Source organism: Arachis hypogaea, chromosome 13 (genome assembly GCF_003086295.3).
Source record: "Arachis hypogaea cultivar Tifrunner chromosome 13, arahy.Tifrunner.gnm2.J5K5, whole genome shotgun sequence".
In the NCBI taxonomy this organism is placed as follows: domain Eukaryota; kingdom Viridiplantae; phylum Streptophyta; class Magnoliopsida; order Fabales; family Fabaceae; genus Arachis; species Arachis hypogaea.
The window spans coordinates 77,723,027-77,736,555 of record NC_092048.1 but is presented as its reverse complement, the minus strand read 5'-3'; the positions used below and the strand labels follow the sequence as shown (position 1 = coordinate 77,736,555).

At 38.3% G+C, this 13,529-nt stretch overlaps 2 non-coding genes across 2 annotated transcripts; one reads left to right on the top strand and one right to left on the bottom strand.

The window, feature by feature from the left end:
• Positions 1-666: 666 nt before the first annotated feature.
• LOC112739185 (small nucleolar RNA R71) lies at positions 667-770 on the bottom strand. The gene has a single exon (XR_003170122.1). It is a non-coding gene; the product is annotated as a small nucleolar RNA R71 (small nucleolar RNA).
• Positions 771-9,446: 8,676 nt separating this feature from the next.
• Positions 9,447-9,554, top strand: LOC112739247 (small nucleolar RNA R71). The gene has a single exon (XR_003170182.1). It is a non-coding gene; the product is annotated as a small nucleolar RNA R71 (small nucleolar RNA).
• Positions 9,555-13,529: the final 3,975 nt, after the last annotated feature.

Sequence of the window (13,529 nt, the reverse complement as noted above, 5' to 3'; positions counted from 1 at the left end):
TGAAATAGATTGACAATGATTATGTGAAGTGGAGATCTAGATTAAACACTTTTTCTTTTTCTTTTTACTAAGCATACTAACTGTTTGAATTTTTCCTTAAGTTAACACTAACTTCACTCTAGCAATAGAGTGCTTAATTTTGGTTCCTGGTTCTGTGTTTATGTCAGGAGGAAGAAGCAATGAATCCATACCTTTTGATCCTAAAACACTTTGGAGGTTGAGAAGAGAACCAAGAAATGGAAGAAAATCCAACAAATCCACAAGTGGGAGTGGCCAACGACAATGGTCAGCCCCCAAAGGAGAGTATTGGCTTCATATACACTTGCTAATCCAAGGCATTGTGGGAGTAGCATCCTTACCCCAAATGTTGATGCAAATAACTTTGAATTGAAGCCCCAACTCATCACCTTGGTGCAGAACAATTGTTCTTATGGAGGAGGCCCCTTGGAAGATCCAAACCAGCACCTATCCACCTTCCTGAGGATATGTAACACAGTGAAGACCAACGGTGTGCATCCTGACAGTTACAAATTGTTGTTGTTTCCATTTTCCCTGAGGGACAAAGCTACTCAATGGTTGGAGTCATTTCCAAGAGAAAGCATCAACAATTGGGAGGATCTAGTGAGTAAGTTCTTAGCCAATTTTTATCCTCCTCAAAGGATCATTAGGCTCAAAACAGAGGTTCAAACATTTACACAAATGGATGTTGAACCCTTGTATGAGGCATGGGAACGATACAAGGCTCTAATCAGGAAGTGTCCTCCTGAAATATTCAATGAATGGGATAGGTTGCAGAATTTTTATGAAGGTCTGACATTGAAATCCTAGGAAGCATTGGATCATTCAGCTGGAGGCTCTTTGTAGCTCATGAAAACTGTAGAGGAGGCCCAAAATCTCATTGATATGGTGGCTAACAACCAGTATTTCTTTGCTCACCAAAGGCAACACCAACCATCAAAAAGGAAAGGAGTGATGGAGTTGGAAGGAGTGGACTCAATTCTGGCTCAAAATAAAATGATGCAGCAGCAAATTCAACAACAATTTGAGCAAATGGCCAAGAGGATTGATAGCCTCCAAGTTGCAGCAGTCAACACAAGCCAATCATCAACCAAATGGGGGCAAAATGAAGAAAACCAAGAAGATCAGCAGCAGGAACAACCTCAATATGTGCACAACCAAAGCTCTGGCCAAAATGAAGTCTATGGTGACACCTACAACCCATCCTGGAAGAACCATCCAAACATAAGATGGGGAGATAACCACACTCAAAACCAGCAACCATGGCAAAGAAACTCAAACCAAAGCAACTCAAGAAACAACCAAAACCATAACCAACAAAACACTAACCCTAATCCATATAGAAAATCCCAAAACAACCACCCAAATCCTAGCTACTATCCACCCAATAACCAAACCACTAACCAAAACACCTACCATCAACCTTCAACATCTCACAACCAGCCACAAGCGTCACAAGACACTCAAAGAATTTCCAATTTGGAGATATTGATGGAAAAGATGATGAAGCACCAAGAGATAATGATGGAGAAACTCATGAAAAATCAAGAGATGGCAAAATAAGATCAGGAAGCAACACAGAAAGATCAAGCCATAACAAGTAAAAACCAAGAAGCCTCAATCAAAAACCAAGAAGCTACAATCAAAAACCAAGAAGCTTCAATCAGAAATCTTGAGAGGCATATGGAACAAATGGCTAAACAAATTGCAGAGATGGGTGAGAAGCAATCAAATGCACCCCCTAGTGCCACTCAAGACCACCCAAGGGACAAAGGAAAAGCTACAAAGTAGGAGGAGTGCAAAGCAATCATAGTGGAAAGTGAGAAGGAAGCCATCAATCAGGAAGAATACAACAGACAAGTTCCACAAGAAGAGACAGAAGAGAGAAGTGAAGAGGAGAGAAAGACTAAGAATGCAAAAAGCTCAAAGATAGATAAGGACATCCTTGAAACATAACTACAAGAGAAGAAGGAAGGGGTGAAGCCATATATCCCCAAACTTCCATACCCTCAGAGGTTCAAAAAAGAGAATGAGGATAAGTAATACTCAAAGTTCCTGGACATATTCAAGCCACTCAGCATCAATATTCCTTTCTTAGAAGCACTTGAACAGATGCCAGTGTATGCCAAATTTATGAAGGAAGTGCTGACAAAGAAAAAGTCCCTAAAAGAAGGACAAATTGTTGAGATGACAATGGAATGTAGTGCTATTCTCCAAAGAGAGTTGCCAGAGAAGAAAGATGATCTTGGGAGTTTTTATATACCTTGCACCATAGGAAACATAACAATTGAGAAGTCATTCTGTGATCTTGGTGCAAGCATAAATTTGATGCCTTTGTCTCTAATGAGGAAACTCCAAATTGTCGAGCTGAAATCCACACGAATACTTCTTCAAATGGCTGATAAATCCATTCAGCAAGCACTTGGAGTTGTAGAGAATGTGCTGGTAAAAGTGGAAAAATTTCTTCTCCCAGCTGATTTTGTCGTTCTGGATATGGAGGAGGACCCTAACACTCCCATCATTCTGGGGAGGCCTTTCCTAGCTACGGGCAGAGCATTGATAGATGTTGAAAAGGGGGAATTGTTGCTAAGAGTGCATGATGAGCACCTAGCATTCCATGTTTTTAAAACCTTGCATGAGCCAATTCAAGAAAAAGATTCTATGAAGGATAAGGCCAGAGATCAAAGTTTGAAGGAGGTAGTCAATGAGTTAGCTCCAAGACTTCTAAATCCATGCTTGAAATCAGTAGAGATGGTGCAACAAACCAAAGAAATCAAGGAGGAACTGGATCCAAAACCTCCAGATGAGAAATTCAACATCTCAGAAAAGGAACCACCAAGGCAGGGAGTATCTTTTGAGAAAGAAAAGAAGAAGAGGCCAAGAGGGTGGAGAAACAAGAAGATCCCTACTGAAGGCTTTTCACCAGGGGATAAAGTAGTGTTAAACACCCAACCAATGAAGGTGTCCCCACAATCATCTGAATACTACACTGTGAACCGGGTCCTTTCACTTGAACACCTAGAGATCATCAAAGAGGAGACCGGAAGGAAGTTCACAGTAAGAGGAGAAAAGCTGAGGCACTATGATTTTCAACCCCCATGATCAAAGGATGAAATGTCAAGCTAATGACAATAAAGAAGCGCTTATTGGGAGGCAACCCAACCTGAGGTAGTTTTCTTTTCATAGCTTTTTCAATAAAAATGTTGAATAATTAAGTATGTATTGCAAAGAGCTAAGTTTGGTGTTGCACACCAAAACAATTTCAGGAAGAATGAAGGATTCTAAGTTTGGTGTTCCATAAAAAATCTCATTTAAAAGCATACTCTCACCTCCTGCATAATGTTAGCTCCAAGCAATCAGACAAATTATTCAACCATTTAATTGCTTTTTAGTTTTGGTTCCATAACCTTTAGCAAGGCCAAAAGAATTCATAAATGTACAACCTGTTGCATTAGAGACAGTGGCAAGGAATTAAGTTTGGTATTCCCACACCAAATTAAATCCAAAAGCCACACTCAATTCATGCATACTAACCAGCCACCTAAGGGCTTGAGAAGCAAGCAACTTTTGAGAATTATGCAGGGAACTAACCACCATTTGAAGACATTATGCATCATAACTCAAAAGGGGCACAACAGAAGGAAGGACAAAAGAACTGCAAACCAATAGGTTGTATCTATACTTAACTTCTGCTATTCAGAAATGCTTTGATTTATGTCTTGCTATAGTGTTCATCTAGTACAAATAGAATCAATTTTTTTGCAATAAATAAGCTACTCTAAGTGTGTGCTTGTGTGTTTACTTTCACTTAACTAAATGCATGCTTTGTCCCCTACATCTTTAATTCAATAAAAGAAATGTTTGGAATGTGAAATAAGATAGTTCTTTGTTAGCTAGAAGTACAATAATAGTGAGTGGTGGTATGAATGTATGATTGTATGATAGCTCACTTTTAGTGAATAAAAGAACTAGACTGTCTCCTTTTAAGTAGAAAGTAGCTCACTGTCTATGAATCTCAATCAAATAAAAGTCCTTGGTTGAAAAGAAAAACAAAAAGAGAAAAGAAAAAGCCAAAAGTGGCAACAGGACAAAAGAAAAAAAAAAGAAACAAAGCTAGACACCAATAGCTTGAACCTTAGAATATATGCCTGTGGTGTCTTTGTACTAGGATCTGCTTGGATTATTAAGTTCTTTGGAGTGCATCAACACTTGGTGACTTGGGTTAACTAACCCGGGATCATCAACTGAAAGTCCACTATCAAGAGCAACTTAACTACAAGGCATTTAGTAACCCAAAGAGGTGCTGGGCATCAATGTTCTAAGAAGGAATATGAGCCAAGTGTCTATAGTGAATAATGTGTCAAGCATAAAGAAAGAAAAGAGCTTGTTACACATGACACTGAAATAAAGCTTATAGAAAAAAAAATAATAGTCAAGGACAAAGGAATAATGAGAGGTCATAGCAGTGTGTTGCTTGATGCTTGAAGGAGATTTTCTAGGCCTAAATGTCAATAAGAAGTGAGTATTTACATATCTACATAGAATCCCATGAGCTACCAATAATACTCTACTAGCATGAACATCATTTTCCATTTCATTCTTTCTTCTCAATAATTCTTTTCTTGCTTGGGGACAAGCAAGCTTTAAGTTTGGTGTTGTGATAACAAGTCATCTTAGCCTAGTTTCACTAGTCTTTTTCTTTTGTTTTCAATTGATTTTATGCACTTTCTTGAGCCATAAGTAAGCCAATTGGGTAGAATTTCATGTTTCCTTTGATTCAATCAACCATGGATAAATTAATGCAATTTCATGAGATTTTGTGCTATAACTATCATATATTATGAAAGAATAACAATCTCATGATTTTAAGCATAGCTTTGATGTCTTTGATTGATTGATGATAGGTGAAAAGAGCTTTGAAGAAGGTTGAAGAAAGAAGGAATGGCAAAGAGCAAGAGAGAACAAAAAGCTTGAGCCAAAGCTTGCCTCAAACTTTAGCTCAAACTTTTGGAGGAGCTTGACTACACCCTGGAGGAAGCAAAAGCTTGCGCCAACGTTTGACCTCAAGCTTTTAGGCAAACGTTGGCGCCACAACAAACACACCCTGGAGGGAGCAAAAGCTTGCGTCAACGTTTGACCTCAAGCTTTTAGGCAAACGTTGGCGCCACAATAGCCTGAATTGGTATACTTCCAACAAGAATAACTTGAGTTGTAGATGTCTAATTGAGGTGATTCCAATTGGGTTAGAAAGCTAACATTCAGAGCTTTCTAACCATATATAATAGTCTATAGTGGGCATAAAATTCGCAACGTTGACAAGAGGACAAAATAGCACCCCAAGAGGCGTGCAAGAGGGATCCACGTTTGGCTCAAAGTTTGACCTCAAACTTTGGCTCAAACGTGGATGACAGCAAGGGAGGCTAGCTGATATGAAAAGCTTGAGTAAAAGTTTGCCTCAAACTTTTACTCAAGCTTTTCTGCTTCATGGCCCGGTTCACAAATGGGTTTCTCTCCAACTCCAAGAGCAATCAACAGAGGCTTTTGTCAACCCAATTCCATCAAGAGCAAAGGCCCAATTCAAGGCTTGAAGATCATTTGAAGAGAGTGTATAAATAGCTTAGAATTTAAGTTTTTAGAGAGCTTTTCCGTTTTAGTTTTTACTAAGTGATTTTGGGAGAGCTTTTGGTTAGAAGTTATTTTGAGATTCTGAGTCTTGGGGAAGGAAAATTGAATTCTCTTCCTCTTAGTTTTCTTATTTTCAGTTTCAATTACACTCGTCTTGAATCTTGGGTGTTAGAGAATTGAAGGAATTCTGTTTCAATCTCACCCTGAGATCTCTCTGTTTCATTTACTGCAATTTTTGAGAAATCTATATTTGCATTCTTTTCTTCTACTGCTTGATCTTTACTTTTCTTGTAATTGAATTCTGAATTTGGATCTAGGAAGGCATTGAGATCTAGACTTGGTTATCTAGTCTCTTGGGTCCTGAGATCTGGAGTTTTCATTTTAATTTCTCTGTTGAATGCGTCTCCAAGTGCATTTATATTTCCAGTTGAGATCCATTTCATTTTAATTACTTTTCTACTTTTCTGTTTATCGCAATTTACTTTTCCTTGTCTGATTTCTGCAAATCCAATTCCCAATTCCCGTTATAATTTAAGCCATTTACATTTCTTGCACTTTAAGATTCTGCAATTTACATTTCTTGCGTTCTAAGTTTCTGCCATTTAATTTCTTGTTCTTTAAGATTCAGCACTTTTATTTTCTGTTCTCTTTACTTTACTGCAATTATCCATCTCCCTTTAATTTTCATGCAATTTAAATTTCAGTTAATTACAAATCACTCAACTAAATCTTGATTCGCTTGACTAAATCAACCACTAAACTAAAATTGCTCAATCCTTCAATCCCTGTGGGATCGACCTCACTCACGTGAGTTATTATTACTTGATGCGACCCGGTACACTTGCCGGTGAGTTTTGTGTTGGATCATTTTCCACACATCAGTTAGAACTTCCCAACCTCTTCTATGGATCTCATGTCGGATCTCCGGATACTCATTTCTCTTGAGTTTGAAAGGGACCTCGGGGATCACCTTCTTCTTGGCCACAACATCATAGAAGTGGTCTTGATGAGCTTTGGAGATGAATCTTTCCATCTCCAATGACTCGGAGGTGGAAGCTTTTGTCTTCCCTTTCTCTTTTTTAGAGGATTCTCCGGTCTTGGGTGCCATCAATGGTAATGGAAAAACAAAAAGCTTATGCTTTTACCACACCAAACTTAGAATATTGCTCGTCCTCGAGCAAGAAAAGAAAGAATAGATGAAGAAGAAGAAGAAAATATGGAGGAGAGGAGGGAGAGGTATATTCGGCAAAGAAGGGGAAGAGAGGGTTGTGTTGTGTGAAAATGAGGAAGAATGGAGGGCTATATATAGGGAAGGGAGGGGGGTAAGGTTCGGCCATAAGGGTGGGTTTTGGGTGGGAAATTGATTTTGAATTTTGAAGGTAGGTGGAGTTTATGAGGTAGGTTTATGGGGAAGAGTGGATGGATGTGAGTGGTGAAGTGGTGATAGGGAAGAGAGATTGAGGTGATTGGTGAAGAGTTTTGGGAAGAGTGTTTATTGGGAAGAGAGGATGAACATTGAGAAGAAGGAAGAGAGTGAGTGGTGGTAGGTGGGGATCCTGTGGGGTCCACAGATGCTGAGATGATCCTGTGGGGTCCACAGATCCTGAGGTGTCAAGAAATTGCATCCCTGCACCAATTAGGCATGTAAAATGCCTTTGCATGAAATTCTGGCGTTTAAACGCCGAACTGATGCTTGTTCTGGGCGTTCAACGCCCAGATGCAGCATATTTCTGGCGTTGAACGCTAGCCAGATGCTTGTTTCTGGCGTTCAGCGCCAGCTCTTCTTCACTGTGCATTTCTGGCGTCTGGACGCCAGGATGCTGGTTGTTTCTGGCGTTCAACGCCAGATCCATGCTCTGTTCTAGCATTGAACGCCAGCCAGATGGTCCTTACTGGCGTTTAAACGCCAGTAAGATCCTCCTCCAGGGTGTGATTTTTCTTCTGCTGTTTTTGATTCTGTTTTCAATTTTTTGATTTATTTTGTGACTCCACATGATCATAAACCTATAAGGACATATAACTAATAAAAATATAATTAAATAAAAATTGGGTTACCTCCCAACAAGCGCTTCTTTAATGTTAATAGCTTGACAGTGGGCTCTCATGGAGCCTCACAGATGTTCAGAGCATTGTTGAGACTCCCCAACACCAAACTTAGAGTTTGGATATGGGAGTTCAATACCAAACTTAGAATTTGGTTGTGGCCTCCCAACACCAAACTTAGAGTTTGACTGTGGGGGCTCTGGTTGACTCTGTTTTGAGAGAAGCTTACTGTGCCTCTTTTCCATGTTTACAGAAAGATGTCCTTGAGTTTTAAACTCAAGGGAGTCCTCATTCAATTGAAGGACTAGTTCACCTCTGTTAACATCAATCACAGCTCTTGCTGTTGCTAGGAAGGGTCTTCCAAGGATGATGGATTCATCCTCATCCTTCTCAGTATCTAGGATTATGAAATCAGCAGGGATGTAAAGGCCTTCAACCTTTACTAATATGTCCTCTACTTGTCCATAAGCCTATTTTCTGGAATTATCCACCATCTCTAATGAGATTTTAGCAGCTTGAACCTCAAAGATTCCCCGTTTCTCCATTACAGAGAGTGACATAAGGTTTATTCCTGACCCTAGGTCACATAGAGCCTTCTCAAAGGTCATGGTGCCTATGGTACAAGGTATCAGTAACTTTCCAGGATCCTGTTTCTTCTGGGGCAATCTCAGTTGATCCAATGCATTCAGTTCATTGGTGAACAGGCGAGGTTCATCTCCCCAAGTCTCATTACCAAATAAATTGGCATTCAGCTTCATGATTGCACCAAGGAACTTGGCAACTTGCTCTTCAGTAACATCTTCATTCTCTTCAGAAGAGGAGTACTCTTCAGAGCTCATGAATGGCATAAGGAGGTTCAATGGAATCTCTATGGTCTCTAGATGAGCCTCAGATTCCTTTGGTTCCTCAAAGGGAAACTCCTTATTGATCATTGGACGTCCCAGGAGGTCTTCCTCCTTGAGATTCACGTCTTCCCCTTCCTCTTTGGATTCGGCCATGATGGTTATATCAATGGCCTTGCACTCTCCTTTTGGATTTTCTTCTGTATTACTTGGGAGAGTACTAGGAGGGATTTCAGTGATCCTTTTACTCAGCTGGCCCACTTGTGCCTCCAAATTTCTAATGGAGGACCTTGTTTTATTCATGAAACTTACAATGGCCTTAGATAGATCAGAGACTAAGTTTGCTAAATTAGAGGTATTTTGTTCAGAGTTTTCTGTCTTTTGCTGAGTGGATGATGGAAAAGGTTTACTATTGTTAAACCTATTTCTTCCACCATTATTAAAGCCTTGTTGAGGCTTTTGTTGATCCTTCCATGAGAGATTTGGGTGATTTCTCCATGAGGGATTATAGGTGTTTCCATAGGGTTCACCCATGTAATTCACCTGTGCTATTGCAGGGTTTTCAGGATCATAAGCTTCTTCTTCAGCAGATGCCTCTCAAGTACTGTTGGATGCAGCTTGCATTCCATTCAGACTCTGAGAAATCATATTGACTTGCTTAGTCAATATTTTTTTCTGAGCCAATATGGGATTCAGAGTATGAATTTCAAGAACTCCCTTCTTCTGAGGTGTCCCATTACTCACAGGATTCCTCTCAGAAGTGTACATAAACTGGTTATTAGCAACCATGTCAATGAGTTCTTGAGCTTCTGCAGGCGTTTTCTTTAGGTGAATGGATCCACCTGCAGAAGTATCCAATGACATCTTAGCTAATTCAGACAGACCATCATAGAATATATCCAGGATGGTCCATTCTGAAAGCATGTCAGAAGGACACTTTTTGGTCAGTTGCTTCTATCTCTCCCAAGCTTCATAGAGGGATTCACCTTCTTTCTGTCTGAAGGTTTGAACATCCACTCTAAGCTTGCTCAGCTTTTGAGGAGGAAAGAACTTGGCTAAGAAAGCCGTGACCAGCTTATCCCAAGAGTTCAGGCTATCTTTGGGCTGAGAGTCCAACATATTCTAGCTCTGTCTCTTACAGCAAACGGGAAAAGCATGAGCCTGTAGACTTCAGGATCTACTCCATTAGTCTTAACAGTATCACAGATCTACAAGAATTCAGTTAAAAACTGAAAAGGATCTTCAGATGGAAGTCCATGGAACTTGCAGTTCTGCTACATCAGAGAAACTAATTGAGGTTTCAGCTCAAAATTGTTTGCTTTAATGGTGAGGATGGAGATGCTTCTTCCATGTAAATTAGAATTAGGTGCAGTAAAGTCACCAAGCATCCTCGTTGCATTATTATTATTTTCGGCTGCCATCTCCTCCTCTTGTTCAAAAATTTCTGAAAGGTGCTTGCTGGATTGTTGTAATTTAGCTTCTCTTAGTTTCCTCTTCAGAGTCCTTTCAGGTTCTGGATCTGTTTCAACAAGAATATTCTTGTCCTTGCTCCTGCTCATATGAAAAAGAGGGAACAGAAAAATAATAATAATAGGGATCCTTTTTACCCAGGTATAGAGGTTCCCCTGTGTGAGTAGAAGAAGAAAAGAATGTAATGTAAAGAAGGGAAGAAAAAAACTCGAACACAGAGAGGGAGGTATTGTTCGAATTTTTGGATGGGAGAGAAGTGTTAGTAGATGAATAAATAAATAGAAGGAGATGAGAAAGAAAGAGGAATTTCGAAAATTATTTTTGAAAAATGGTTAGTGATTTTCGAAAATTAAAATTAAAATTTGAAACAATTAGTTAATTAAAAAGAATTTTTGAAAAAGAGGGAAGATATTTTCGAAAATTAGAGAGAGAGAGTTAGTTAGGTAGTTTTGAAAAAGATAAGAAACAAACAAAAAGTTAGTTAATTAGTTGAAACAAATTTTGAAAATCAATTTTTGAAAAGATAAGAAGATAATAAGTTGGAAAAGATATTTTAAAATAAAATTTTTGAAAAAGATAAGATAAGAAGATATTTTTGAAAAGATATGATTGAAATTAGTTTTTGAAAAAGATTTGATTTTTAGAATCACAATTAATGACTTGATTCACAAGAAATCACAAGATATGATTCTAGAACTTAAAGTTTGAATCTTTCTTAGCAAGCAAGTAACAAACTTGAAATTTTTGAATCAAAACATTAATTGATGATGTTATTTTCGAAAATTAGGAGGTAAAGATAAGAAAAAGATTTTTGAAAAATATTTTAAAAATTTTCGAAAATAAATAAGAAAAGTGAAAAAGATATGATTTTTGAAAAAGATTTTGAAAAAGATAAGATTTTTAAATTGAAAATTTGATTTGACTCATAAAAAACAACTAAGTTTTAAAAAGTTTTGAAAAAGTCAACTCAAATTTTCGAAATTTATGAGTGAAAAAGGGAAAGATATTTTTTTGATTTTTGAATTTTTAATGATGAAAGAGAAAAACATGAAAATGATGCAATGCATGAAAATTTTGGATCAAAACAATGAATGTATGCAAGAATGCTATGAATGTCAAGATGAACACCAAGAACACTTTGAAGATCATGATGAACATCAAGAACATATTTTTGAAAAATTTTCAATGCAAAGAAAACATGCAAGACACCAAACTTAGAAATTTTTCATGTATAGACACTATGAATGCAAGAATGCATATAAAAAACAAGAAAAGACTCAAAACAAGAAAATATGAGGATCAAACAAGAAGACTGGCCAAGAACAACTTGAAGATCATGATGAATGCAATGCATGAATGCAATTGACACCAAACTTGAAAGTGACTCAAGACTCAAACAAGAAACACAAAATATTTTTTATTTTTATGATTTTATGATTTTTTTTTGGATTTTTCGAAAATTAATGTGAAAAAGAAAAATAAGGATTCCAAAATTTTTAATATGAATTCCAGAAATCTTGCACTCTTAGTTTAAAGCTCCAATCTGAGGGTTAGACATGGCTTAATAGCCACTCAAGCTTTAGCATGTAAATCAGGTGGATCTGGAACAGCAGCAGGTGGATTAGCAACAACTAGCTTGCTCTTGATAATGTTGGGTTGGAAGCCCCAGTCCAAATAAATTTAGACATGTCTTTACAGCCAGTCAGGCTTCAACATGTTTCATGAAACACTAGAATTCATTCTTAAAAAAATGTTAGAATAATTTTCGAAAACAGATGAGAAATTTTTGAAAGAATTTTGAAAATTTTTTTTTGAAAACTTTATTTTGAAAATAAGAAGAAAATTACCCAATCTAAGCAACAAGATGAATCGTCAGTTGTCCAAACTCGAACAATCCCCGGCAACAGCGCCAAAAACTTGGTGCACGAAATTGTGATCTCAGGCAACGGCGACAAAAACTCTGTACGCACGTCTTAATAAATTGTTTTTCATTCACAACTTCGATACAACTAACCAGCAAGTGCACTGGGTCGTCCAAGTAATAAACCTTACGTGAGTAAGGGTCGATCCCACGGAGATTGTTGGTATGAAGCAAGCTATGGTCATCTTGTAGATCTCAGTCAGGCGGATATCAAATAGTTATGGAGTTTTCGAAAATAATAATAAATAAACAGAGAATAAAGATAGAAATACTTATGTATATCATTGGTGAGAATTTCAGATAAATATATAGAGATGCTTTCGTCCCTCTGAACTTCTGCTTTCCTGCTGTCTTCATCCAATCAGTCCTACTCCTTTCTATGGTTGGCTTTATGTAAGGACATCACCATTGTCAATGCCTACTTTTCATCCTCTCTGTGAAAATGGTCCGATGCGCTGTCACTGCATGGCTAATCATCTGGAGGCATCACTGTGGTCAATGGCTGCATCCTATCCTCTTGTGGAAATGGTCCAAATGCTCTGTCACAGCACGGCTAATCATCTGAGGTTCTCGATCATACTGGAATAGGATTCACCCTCCTTTTGCGTCTGTTACTACGGCCAGCACTCGTGAGTTTAAAGTTCGTCACAGTTATTCAATCGCAGAATCCTACTCAGAATACCACAGACAAGGTTTAGACTTTCCGGATTCTCATGAATGCCGCCATCAATTTAGCTTACACCACGAAGATTCTGATTAAGAGATCCAAGAGATAATCATTCAATCTAAGGTGGAACAGAAGTGGTTGTCAGGCACGCGTTCGTAGGGGAATGATGATGATTGTCACGTTCATCACATTCATGTTGAAGTGCGAATGAATATCTTAGAAGTGGAACAAGTTGAATTGAATAGAAAAATAGTAGTACTTTGTATTGATTCATGAGGAATAGCAGAGCTCCACACCTTAATCTATGAAGTGTAGAAACTCTACCGTTAAAAATACATAAGTGATGAAGGTCCAGGCATGGCCGAATGGCCAGCCCTCAAACGTGATCACAGGATCAAAAATACAATCCAGGATCTTCCCAAGATGTCTAATACAATAGTAAAAAGTCCTATTTATACTAAACTATTTACTAGGGTTTACAGAAGTAAGTAATTGATGCGTAAATCCACTTCCGGGGCCCACTTGGTGTGTGCTTGGGCTGAGCTTTAGCTTTCCACGTGCAGAGGCTTCTTTTGGAGTTGAACGCCAGTTTGTAACGTATTTCTGGCGTTCAACTCTGGCTTTTGACGTGTTTCTGGCGTTTAACTCCAGACTGCAACGTAGAACTAGCGTTCAACGCCCATTTACGTCATCTAAACTCGGCCAAAGTATGGACTATTATATATTGCTGGAAAGCTCTGGATGTCTACTTTCCAACGCAATTAGAAGCCCGCCATTTTGAGTTTCGTAGCTCCAGAAAATCTACTTTGAGTGCAGGGAGGTCAGAATCCAACAGCATCAGCAGTCCTTTTTCAACCTCTGAATCTGATTTTTGCTCAAGTCCCACAATTTCAGCCAGAAAATACCTGAAATCACAGAAAAACACACAAACTCATAGTAAAGT